The following is a 12,332-nucleotide window of genomic DNA, read 5'->3' on the forward strand; positions in this document are numbered from 1 at the left end:
CATTCTGTAGTTTTGAAATTTCCATTGTGTTCCTGCAAATCATGAAGACCAGAGAGAAATTAGCCCCCAGGGTTTTTTTAAACTTGAATTATCAACCTTTTTATTCAATTTTTATTAAATACACGTTAAAAATACCTTATGAAATTATGAATGTCATACAGACAGGGTGAACTTAAGAGGATTGTGCAAAGATTTGATGAACTATGTGAAGACTTACGAGCCTTTCCTCTGTAGTTTCTGGTGGCTATCTAAAAATTTCTCACCTGTCATGTTCTCGGCAGAGCTCCTCATTTTTATCAATATTTTCAATTTTTTGGAATGTGGCTTTTTCCATTTCCATTTTCATTTGTTCTTTTTCTGTTGTAATTTTTTCTATTACTGCCATTTTCCTGTAAAATATAAGGACCAGAGAGATATTAGCCCTCTTGCAATATAGAGGCGGGAGGAGTGGAGGAGCCCATATCTAGGGTGGCACAGGGCCAGAATATCCCGGTTTTGCTGGGGAGAGGCAGATATGTTGGGAGACATGGGGTAGGCTGCTCTCGGGGAACAAGAGCTCGCTGCTTGAAAGCAATCCCTTGTTCCGGCCCCATGAGCTTAGCTCGGGGTACTGGCGACAAGCGAATCTCAAACCATAGGCTCAGGCTGTTGATATTCAATGCCAGGTCAGTTGTAAATAAAGCTCCCCTCATCCAGGATTTACTCCTAGATGAGGAGGCTGACCTGACATGTGTTACTGAGATCTGGCTGGGCCCAGAAGGAGGAGTCCCTCTCTCTGAAATGTGCCCAGCTGGGTTGCAGGTGTGGCACCAGCCACGACCCCAGGGAAGGTGGGATGAGTGGCTATTATAGCGAAAAAGACCTTCAGCCTACGCAGGCTCGCTGCTCCTGAGATTACAGGTTGTGAGTCCCTCTTTGTGAAGTTGAACCTAGGGGTTCAGGTGGGCTTGTTGCTCATGTACCTGCCTCCCAGCTGCGTGTCAACAGCCCTGCCTGTGCTACTCGAGGAGGTAGCTGGGCTGGCAGTGGAGTTCCCCAAGCTTATTGTCTTGGTGGACATTAACCTGTTGCTTGGAGAATCCTCTGGATTGGTGCAGGAATTTATGGCCACCATGGCAACCATGGACCTGACCGAAGTAATTTAGGGTGCAACTCATGAGGGGGGCATGCTCCTCATGTCACATGGTATTCCCCACAGAGCAGTTGAGCAATGATCTGAAATTAAGGGTCTTAAATATGTTGCCTTTGTCATGGTCAGATCATTTTCTGCTACGGCTTGATTTCAAGGCTTCAATCCTCCTCTGCAGGCAGATGGAACTGATTAGGGGATTCCTTCCCAGGCACCTGATGGACCCAGAAAGCTTTCAGAGGATACTTCCATCTGCTGGTCCATTACTCTGGGGGGGAAAGAACATCATCTTTCAGCTGTGGCAAGGGGCACGTTTGCCTGGTGCACCAGTTGCGGCCTTATTTGGACCGGGAGTCGCTACTCACAGTCGCTCATGCCTATATCACCTTGAGATTCAACTACTGCAATGCTCTCTACATGGGGCTACCTTTGAAGAAAGAGTGTTTGGAAAATTAAAATTGTGCAAAATGTGGCCGTGCAAATGGTCATGGGCATTCCTAGACATGCCCCTCTTTCTCCAACACTACGTGGATTGCATTGTTTGCTGATTGGTTTCTGGACACAATTAGTGTTGGTAATGACCTATAAAGCCAAACATGGCATCGGTACTTGGCGGTAATTTTCCTGTAAAATATCAAGAGCAGAGTGAAGTTAGCCCCCTTAGGTTTTTTTACTCAAATTGTAAAACTTGTTTAAAATTAAAACTAATTGAAATATTAAAGAAACGACGAGAAAGTCAGGGTTGCTATCTAAAATTTTCTCACCTCCTCAACTTTTCTTCAAAGTTTTCACAAATTTCATTTTTTTCTTGGGAAAGTTTCTTATTTTCCTTAAGAAGTTCATTTATTTTTATTTTTAATTCATTTTTTTCAGTCAGCAGGTTAGAAATGTCCTTTGTCTTCCTGCAAATAATGAAGACCAGAGAGAAATTAGCCCCCAGGGTTTTTTTTAACTTGAATTATCAACCTTTTTATTCAATTTTTATTAAATACACATTAAAAATACCTTATGAAATTATGAATGTCATACAGACAGGGTGAACTTAAGAGGATTGTGCAAAGATTTGATGAACTATGTGAAGACTTACATATATATCTGCTCCCTCACTCTATTCAAATCAGCATCTGATCTTTGCGCTTTTGTGTGAACAATCTAGAGAAGCCAAAATAGATCATAAGTCAGGAATATATTTCCGTAGCAGCCCACTTGCTACCCCTCACTACCCAATTAGTCACATTGGGCTTTCCCCCCTCTTTTTATGATATGAACTATGTCTCAGTCATGCACACTCAACAGGTTCCTTATGTACTAGATTGCTTACCTGATGGGAACGCAACTTTATGCTGGACTAGAAAAAAAAATAGTCTTAGTTAATTTCTGTAGGAAATGTAAAACACAGTGGTTCAAAACAATTATGAATCATCTAAATTTTATTTCACTGCTATTGGTATTGTATGTGGCCAAGGAAACTAGCTAATGTAGCAAAGAAGGAACCGACCAAGAATTAGCATCAGCTCTGATAATTGCCATTCTTTTACAGAAATTACAAATAAACTAGTCTGTATAGATGTGTGTATGGATTTCATATATGCAATAGAAATATAAAGCGAACATATATACTACATAAAATATGCTGCACATGCATTATTAACCATTACCAATTGTGAAAAAATCATTTATTTTCATTTTTCTCATAGTTATATTCTAAGGTGAGCTGCAAGTATACATTATATACCTCAGCATGTCTTTGTGCCAGAAGACGATGTCTCCTTCCGGAGACAAAATACCCTATTTTAAAAAAGCAAATTGACAGTGATTAAAGAAACTAATTTTTCTATCAACAATTCTAAATGACTTGGGTTGATGTTAAACATCGTTTCCTCTTCAAATCTGGGGTACCAACTATATCTCTGCCATCTAATCTTTGACACATGCCTGGAAATTCACACTACTGAAAAAAATAACATTTTACTATTCTTCCAAAACTGAAGAAACTTCTTGGATTACGGTCTAAAAATTTTCAAAAAAAAACCAAGCAAAGAAAAAGGAAAGTCCAGTTTCTTCTCGGTTGGATGAGTTCCTGCTATTTTCCTAACAAGATTTTTCAGAAGTGGTTTGATGTTGCCTCCTTTCTAGGGGAAGAAAAAGGTGACTGGGTCAGGGTCACCCACTTGGCTTTGTGCCTAAAGTGGGGCAAGGAATGTCAGTCTCTGCGTGCGCAGGGTGATGCCTTAACCACGATACCAAACTGGCTTTCTTGGGTTGCTAATGCAAGCTAACTATGTATTTCAAAGGTCAAAACAAAAACCTAAACGGTCAACTGAGGATAAACAGAAATCACAATTCATATTCTATCTGTCTGTCTATCTGTGTTTCTCCAACTACCTACTGTTCTTTCTATCTATATGTCTGTCTGACTGTCTCTATCTATCTATCTATCTATCTATCTATCTATCTATCTATCTATCTATCTATCTATCTATCTATCTATCTATCTATCTATCTATCTATCTATCTATCTATCTATCTATCTATCTATCTATCTATCTATCTATCTATCTATCTATCTATCCTATCTATCCCTACCTAGCTACCTAACTACCTGCCTAAAATTTCTATATGTTCCATCACACATTTACTGTGACAGCGTATGAACAAATGTTTTCTCTTACCTCCTTTTGGAGATGTTTCATCTTTTCTCTTGATTTTGTCAACAAATTGTTTTCCATCTCAAAATCAGTAATGGAAACTAGAAGACAAAGTAATAGGTGAGAATGCAGAACAGCCTTGACATTTTTATTTCCAAATAGTCAACATATAGCAGATGTCTTTTTGGTATTCTATATTTAGTCTATAATTTATCTGCCTTTAAAATGGGGATTGGCAACAGGATTAGCAACAGAATTTTATATACATTCACCAAGAAGTCTGCCTCTCAGTTTCGATGTAAAAACTAAATACTGAATGCAAACGTGTCATCAAGGCTTGGTGCAAGATGGGAAATGACATCTCAGTGCTTTCTCTAAAAGTGGGACCCACTGGGTCATTCTTCCAAAACTGTGTCCTTACCAGAATCCTCAGGTCTTTCACGCCTTAGCACTTCAGCACATACACGCTTGAGTTTCTCGATTTTCCTTTTCATTTGTTCTTTTTCTATTGTAAAATTTTCCAATGCTACCGTTTTCCTGTAACATAATAAGGACCAGAGAGATATTAGCCCTCTTGCAATATAGAGGTGGGAGGAGTGGAGGAGCCCATATCTAGGGTGGCACAGGGCCGGAATATCCCGGTTTTGCTGGGGAAAGGCATATATGTTGGGAGACATGGGGTAGGCGGCTCTCGGGGAACAAGAGCTCGCTGCTTGAAAGCAATCCCTTGTTCTGGCCCCATGAGCTTAGCTTGGGGTACTGGCGACAAGCGAATCTCGGACCCTAGGCTCAGGCTGTTGATATTCAATGCCAGGTCAGTTGTAAATAAAGCTCCCTTCATCCAGGATTTACTCCTAGATGAGGAGGCTGACCTGACATGTGTTACTGAGATCTGGCTGGGCCCAGAAGGAGGAGTCCCTCTCTCTGAAATGTGCCCAGCTGGGTTGCAGGTGTGGCACCAGCCACGACCCCAGGTAAGGTGGGGGGATGAGTGGCTATTATAGTGAAAAAGACCTTCAGCCTACGCAGGCTCGCTGCTCCTGAGATTACGGATTGTGAGTCCCTCTTTGTGAAGTTGGACCTAGGGGTTCAGTTGGGCTTGTTGCTCATGTGCCTCCCAGCTGCATGTCAACAGCCCTGCCTGCGCTACTCAAGGAGGTAGCTGGGCTGGCAGTGGAGTTCCCCAAGCTTATTGTCTTGGTGGACATTAACCTGTTGCTCGGAGAATCCTCTGGATTGGTGCAGGAGTTGGACCTGACTGAAGTAATTTAGGGTGCAACTCATGAGGGGGGCATGCTCCTGACATGGTATTCCCCACAGAGCAGTTGAGCAATGATCTGAAATTAAGGGTCTTAAATATGTTGCCTTTGTCATGGTCAGATCATTTTCTGCTACGGCTTGATTTCAAGGCTTCAATCCTCCTTATTTGGCCTTATTTGGACCGGGAGTCTCTACTCACAGTCGCTCATGCCTTTATCACCTTGAGATTCAACTACTGCAATGCTCTCTACATGGGGCTATCTTTGAAGAGTGTTTGGAAAATTAAAATTGTGCAAAATGTGGCCGTGCAAATGGTCATGGGCATTCCTAGACATGCCCCTCTTTCTCCAACACTACGTGGATTGCATTGGTTGCTGATTGGTTTCTGGACACAATTCAAAGTGTTGGTAATGACCTATAAAGCCATACATGGCATCGGTACTTGGCGGTACTTGTGGGACCGCCTTCTGACGCATCAATCCCAGCAATTGGTGAGATCCCACAGAGTTGGCCTTCTCCAGGTCCCATCAACTAGACAATGTCGTTTGGTGGTGCGTAGGTGAAGAGCCTTTTTTGTGGGGGCTCCTGAATCAGCTCCCCCTGGAGATTCGCTCTGCCCCCCCCACTTCATTTATGCCACCAGGCTTGGGGCAATTAGATCTCAGTCCCCCTGGCCGACCAAATGTTTGTATGGCTGTTGTTTGAATGGGTATGACTGATTTTTAATATAATTGGGGGTTTTAGATTGTCTCTATAGTTTTAATTTAATTGGATTTGCTATTGTATTTGTATTGTATTTGTTTTTATATGTTGTAAGCCACCCCGAGTCCTTAGAGAGGGGCGGCATATAAATCCAATTAATAAAATAAATAAAATAAAAATAAAAATTTCTCACCTACGCAGTTCTTCTTTTAAATCATTATTTTCATGGAGGAGGTCTATTTTCTCCATGGCACATTTTTGAATTTTTGAGCTGAGGGTTTCCTTTTCTTTTATAATTTTTTGAATCTCGTCTTCTTTCTCTGAAGTAATTTTCCTGTAAAATATCAAGAGCAGAGTGAAGTTAGCCCCCTTAGGTTTTTTTTACTCAAATTGTAAAACTTGTTTAAAATTAAAACTAATTGAAATATTGAAGAAACAACGAGAAAGTCAGGGTTGCTATCTAAAATTTTCTCACCTCCTCAACTTTTCTTCAAAGTCTTCACAAATTTCATTTTTTTCTTGGCAAAGTTTCTTATTTTCCTCAAAAAGTTCATTATTTTTTATTTCTAATTCTTGTTTTTCCGTTAACAGTTTCGAAATTTTCATTGTCATGCTGCAAATAATGAAGACCAGAGAGAAATTAGCCCCCAGGTTTTTTTTTAACTTGAATTATCAACCTTTTTATTCATTTTTTATTAAATACACATTAAAAATACCTTATGAAATTATGAATGTCATACAGACAGGGTAAAATTAATAGGATTGTGCAAAGATTTGATGAACTATGTGAAAACTTACATATAATTCTGCTCCTTCACTCTCGTCAAATCAGCATCTGAACTTTGCGCTTTTGTCTGAAAAATCTAGAGAAGCCAAAATAGATCATAAGTCAGGAATATATTTCCGTAGCAGCCCACTTGCTACCCCTCACTACCCAATCAGTCACACTGGGCTTTCCCCCCTCTTTTTATGATATGAACTATGTCTCGGTCATGCACACTCAACAGGTTCCTTATGTACTAGATTGCTTACCTGATGGGAACGCAACTTTATGGTGGGCTAGAAAAAAAAGTAGTCTTAGTTAATTTCTTTAGGAAATGTAAAACACAGTGGTTCAAAACAATTATGAATCATCTAAATTTTATTTCACTGCTATTGGTATTGTATGTGGCCAAGGAAACTAGCTAATGTAGCAAAGAAGGAACCGACCAAGAATTAGCATCAGCTCTGATAATTGCCATTCTTTTACAGAAATTACAAATAAACTAGTCTGTATAGATGTGTGTATGGATTTCATATATGCAATAGAAATATAAAGCAAATATATATACTACATAAAATATGCTGCACATGCATTATGAACCATTACCAATTGTGAAAAAATCATTTATTTTCATTTTTCTCATAATTATATTCTAAGGTGAGCTGCAAGTATACATTATATACCTCAGCATGTCTTTGTGCCAGAAGAGGAAGTCTCGAACTTTCTTCATCCGGAGACAAAATACCCTATTTTTAAAAAGCAAATTGACAGTGATTAAAGACACTAATTTTTCTATCAACAATTCTAAATGATATTAAACATTGTTTCCTCTTCAAATCTGGGGTACCAACTATATCTCTGCCATCTAATCTTTGACACATGCCTGGAAATTCCCACTACTGAAAAAAATAACATTTTACTATTCTTCCAAAACTGAAGAAACTTCTTGGATTATGGTCTAAATATTTTCAAAAAAAACCCAAGCAAAGGAAAGGGAAAGTCCAGTTTCTTCTCGGTTGGATGAGTTCCTGCTGTTTTCCTAACAAGATTTTTCAGAAGTGGTTTGATGTTGCCTCCTTTCTAGGGGAAGAAAAGGTGACTGGGTCAGGGTCACCCACTTGGCTTTGTGCCTAAAGTGGGGCAAGGAATGTCGGTCACTGGGTGCGCAGGGTGATGCCTTAACCACGATACCAAACTGGCTTTCTTGGGTTGCTAATGCAAGCTAACTATGTATTTCAAAGGTCAAAACAAAAACCAAAATGGTCAACTGAGGATAAACAGAAATCACAATTCATATTCTATCTGTCTGTCTATCTGTGTTTCTCCAACTACCTACTGTTCTTTCTATCTATATGTCTGTCTGATTGACTGTCTGTCTGTCTCTCTCTCTCTCTCTCTCTCTCTATACTATCTATCTATCCCTACCTAGCTACCTAGCTACCTGCCTAAAATTTCTATATGTTCCATCACACATTTACTGTGACAGCGTATGAACAAATGTTTTCTCTTACCTCCCTTTCGAGACGTTTCATCTTTTCTCTTAATTTTGTCAACAAATTGTTTTCCATCGCAAAATCAGTAATGGAAACTAGAAGACAAAGTAATAGGTGAGAATGCAGAACAGCCTTGACATTTTTATTTCCAAAATTGGAATCTAAACTTGAGACAGTGTCCAGAATAGCACATAATTTTAAAATTATATTTCCCCTCTAATTCCTCTACTCTGATCCTTTAGGTAAGGTGACCAGATGTCCCACTTTTGGGCAGGACAGTCCCAATTTTTAACAATTTGTCCCACATCCCGCAGCATTTTTAAAAAGTCCTGATTATTTTTTTTTTACTTCCAACTTGACATCGCATCATGGCAGGGCAGCCTCCAGTGAACTCCAGGTCTGTTCTCTGCTTTTGAGCTTTTTTGGTTGCAGCTTGGAGAGCCTCCACAACTTAAAGAGGAACTTCCTGTGGCGTTAAGGTGATCCCCCAGAGAGCGAGAAATACCCTCAGAAACACAGCTGATGCAGCTACCTGACACTTAAAAGGGAAGCAAGAAATAACAGCCAAAATAAGCCAAATAAGGGACTAAAACGGATGGGGATTGCAGATTTGTGGGAAGGTTCGGAGTGAGAGGTGGTAATAGTAGAATGACTTGGAGAGAGGAGCCCTTGATGCTGTCTGGTTGGATTGATTTGATTGTATTTGATTTGATCGGGAGTTCCAAGGGGCAACGCAGCAGTCATTGCATTTCATCAGGAACAGTGAGGACTTGAAAGATGGGTGAGGAGAAAGAGTTGAAGTGGCGGACGGGTGATTGGAGATCGGAAATCAGAGCTCGGAGATAGGAGACCAGCCACAGACTCCCTCCTCCTAATACCAGATTTAGACCTACTTGGGAATCATTCCGGACGAGCTGTTTGAATAGCAAAGGGCAAGGTGGTGTTTTTGAATGTATATGAAGTTTTGTGCAAGTTGAAAGAACAGAAGACTTAGAGGTGACTAGGCAAACTGGAAGCCCCACGCTGAAAATAAAGGGAGTATCACCAGCTCAGCGGGTTTATTAATTTGGATATAAACGGATTAGAACTATAAGCAACTTGACGACCAATAAGGAACATTGTTGAATTAATTTAGGATTGGGTCAGACTGATACATTAATTAGAAGACAATTGGGTTCTTAACTAACTTAATAACATTAAGAGTTCAAAACTGATCTTATTTAATAATCAATGTAAAACTGTCTAGGTATATCCTAATTCCTATTTCTCTCTTTCCTCTTCTGATATTCATTTACAATTGATTCCATATTAAATATAGAATTAATATAAATACTGATCAAACCTGATTAATCAAAATTACTTAACTATTTATTGGCTACTTTATTTAACATTGCTTTGTAAATGAACTGTCATTGATTGATTTACTTTATTACCTACTATAGTGATAGATTGCTTGCTTGTTATTATTATTAATTATTAGATCTTTAATTTTTAATTACATTAACTATTCAATATTTGAGAGGCAGAGATATTAATAGACAAACCTGACACATAGCAACTCTTTTTTGAAATAGTTTAAATAAATATAATAGAAGTATATGGTTAATTGGAGTTATATTCTGGAAATATTTAAAATATTTAATTTAAAACTGGCTTTTTGCCAGTTTTGTATTGGAATGTAGTAAAATGTCGATGTCTTCAGCGACTACATTCCAATCCATGGTAAGGATGCAGCAATCAATCAATCAAAATTATGAAAAGATGACAGAAAACATGGAAGATATGAGGGGTAATATTAAAAGAGTAGAGGATAGAGTAGTCAAAATGGATGGGAAAATAGAGTCTATTCAATAAACATTATCAAAGAATGAGCCAAAAATAAAAGAAATAGAAGAGAAGAGTGAAAAGATGGAGGCAAAAATGCAAGAAACAGAAACTAACAGGATGACAACTATTAAAAATATGGAAGAAGTTTTACTTAGGACGGAACTTGAAAAACCTGCTTTCTTTCTGAGGTTCCAGAACATACAGGAAAATAAAGAAGAAAATAATGGCTGAAATAGTAGCGAGCATTATATGGCATTAAATATGGCAAAGAATAAAATAATACTATGCATAACTTTTTAATGTATTATATTTGTAAATTGTACTTAAAATTAAAATATATATATTGCAATACTATTTTTGTGTTCTATGAAACTTTTTGTTGCTCCATATAGACCAAATTTTTAATCAAGAAACACCCCCGGTCAATGGTGTCCTGCTTTACCAATGTTAAAATCTGGCTACCTTTCCTTTAGGACAGGTGTTGAACATAAGTAACATAAAAAGATAAGCAAATAAATAATATTTCTGTCCTAAAAGATCTAGACGAATAGACACAATAATGAAAAATGTGACTGGTAAATTAAAATCTAAACCATAACAACATGGGCCCCTAAAGACCATACTAAAATAAGTGTTCTATGGATTTTATAAAGACAGAGCTGTAGCCAAATGCAGCTGCCTCAAGACTGCCTTGTAAACTCTGGAGATGATGCAGGAAAAGACCATCTCCCATCGGCCTAATAGTTCAGTCTCAAGAGCAGCGGAGTTTCTGCGTATCTCCTGCAGACTTCAGTGTCTGCTGAAACACATTTTCTATTTATATGTGGCTTGCCTTATCTAAAGGCAATACTTGGTAACTAAGTGAAATAAAACATTAACAGATTGTAAAAGGAAACATCAACAGTCATGCAACAGTTTTAAAAATGTGAATCCTTCTGTGTAAGGGATGTAACCATGGACCTGCTGAACTATCATGGATCTATCATAGTACTTGGCTGTGAATGTTCCCCATGAAGAGCCTTTCAATTCAAAGAATATTTTTCTCTTTCATAGCAGAACAGACACGAAATATTCAAAACAATTTCTAGAGGTAATGTTTTTGATTTAGTGTGTGGGAAAAGTTCTCACTTTGTTCCCAAATGCCAATCTGCCAAAGTAGGCCAACAAGCTGCTTTCTCACAGTACCCTTTTTGTGAGGTTGCGTGACATCACAATTGCCTTAACAAAATTTGCAATAGTGATGAGAGCTTCATATGAATCACAAGCTCAACTATTTATATATGCAGCTTTTTTTCTCCAAAGTTTGATCAGAATGCAGGTCAACAAATAGCAGATGTCTTTTTGGTATTCTATATTTAGTCTATAATTTATCTGCCTTTAAAATGGAGATTGGCAACAGGATTAGCAACAGAATTTTATAGACATTCACCAAAAAGTCTGCCTCTCAGTTTCGATGTAAAAACTAAATGCTGAATGCAAACGTGTCATCAAGGCTTGGTGCAAGATGGGAAATGACATCTCAGTGCTTTCTCTAAAAGTGGGACCCACTGGGTCATTCTTCCAAAACCGTGTCCTTACCAGGATCCTCAGGTCTTTCACGCCTTAGCACTTCAGCAATTCCACACTTCAGATCCTCAGCACGTCCACCCCTCCACCCCTCCACCCATCCACCCCTCCGCCCCTCCACCCCTCCACCTCTCCGCCCCTCCGCCCCTCCGCTCCTCCGCTCCTCCACTCCTCTGCTCCTCCGCCCCTCCGCCCCTCCGCTCCTCCGCCCCTCCACTCCTCCGCCCCTCCGCTCCTCCGCCCCTCCGCCCCTCCGCCCCTCCACTCCTCCGCTCCTCCGCTCCTCCATTCCTCCACTCCTCCACTCCTCCACTCCTCCACTCCTCCACTCCTCCACTCCTCCACTCCTCCACTCCACTCCTCCACTCCTCCACTCCTCCACTCCTCCACTCCTCCACTCCTCCACTCCTCCACTCCTCCACTCCTCCACTCCTCCACTCAACTCAACTCAACTCAACTCAACTCCTCAACTCCTCCACTCCTCAACTAAACGCCTCAGCACAAGGATTGGGATCTTGGATATATATATGTATGTAGCAGTCAATTATCACAATGAGTGTTTCATGACTTATCCTATTAAGGCAAACCTTTGTCCTAGAATCGCCATGGCTCCTCATATACATGATAACCTCATCAGCTTTTTGGCTGAAAGTCCCACCTCTGAAATGGTTTCAGCAGTTTTGATTCTGATGGGGGATCCGAATTTAGCCTATTTCTAAAATACCAGCTCAATTAATTTTTAAAATTAATTTTATCCCCCGTTTACAATCAAAACTATCCTTCCTTCTTTCCTCTTTCATTTCCTCCTCTCCCTACTTTCCTCCTCTTCTCCTCTCCTTTTCTCCAGTTCTCGGTGCCACAGGTTCTGTCATCTTATTTTTTGCTTCTGTGCATGCGCGTAAGCTGGTTTTTTTAGCACTATGCATGCGTGTGTGAAGCGCCCG

The 12,332-nt window shown here is 39.6% G+C and overlaps 1 long non-coding RNA gene across 1 annotated transcript; it reads right to left on the reverse strand.

Moving 5' to 3' along the window:
• Positions 1–2,215: 2,215 nt before the first annotated feature.
• LOC139165804 (uncharacterized) lies at positions 2,216–3,847 on the reverse strand. Its single transcript, XR_011558812.1, has 3 exons — positions 3,802–3,847; positions 2,451–2,477; positions 2,216–2,281 (listed from the first exon to the last, which is right to left on the reverse strand). It is a non-coding gene; the product is annotated as an uncharacterized lncRNA (long non-coding RNA).
• Positions 3,848–12,332: the final 8,485 nt, after the last annotated feature.

Source organism: Erythrolamprus reginae, chromosome 3, assembly GCF_031021105.1.
Source record: "Erythrolamprus reginae isolate rEryReg1 chromosome 3, rEryReg1.hap1, whole genome shotgun sequence".
NCBI classification, from domain to species: domain Eukaryota; kingdom Metazoa; phylum Chordata; class Lepidosauria; order Squamata; family Dipsadidae; genus Erythrolamprus; species Erythrolamprus reginae.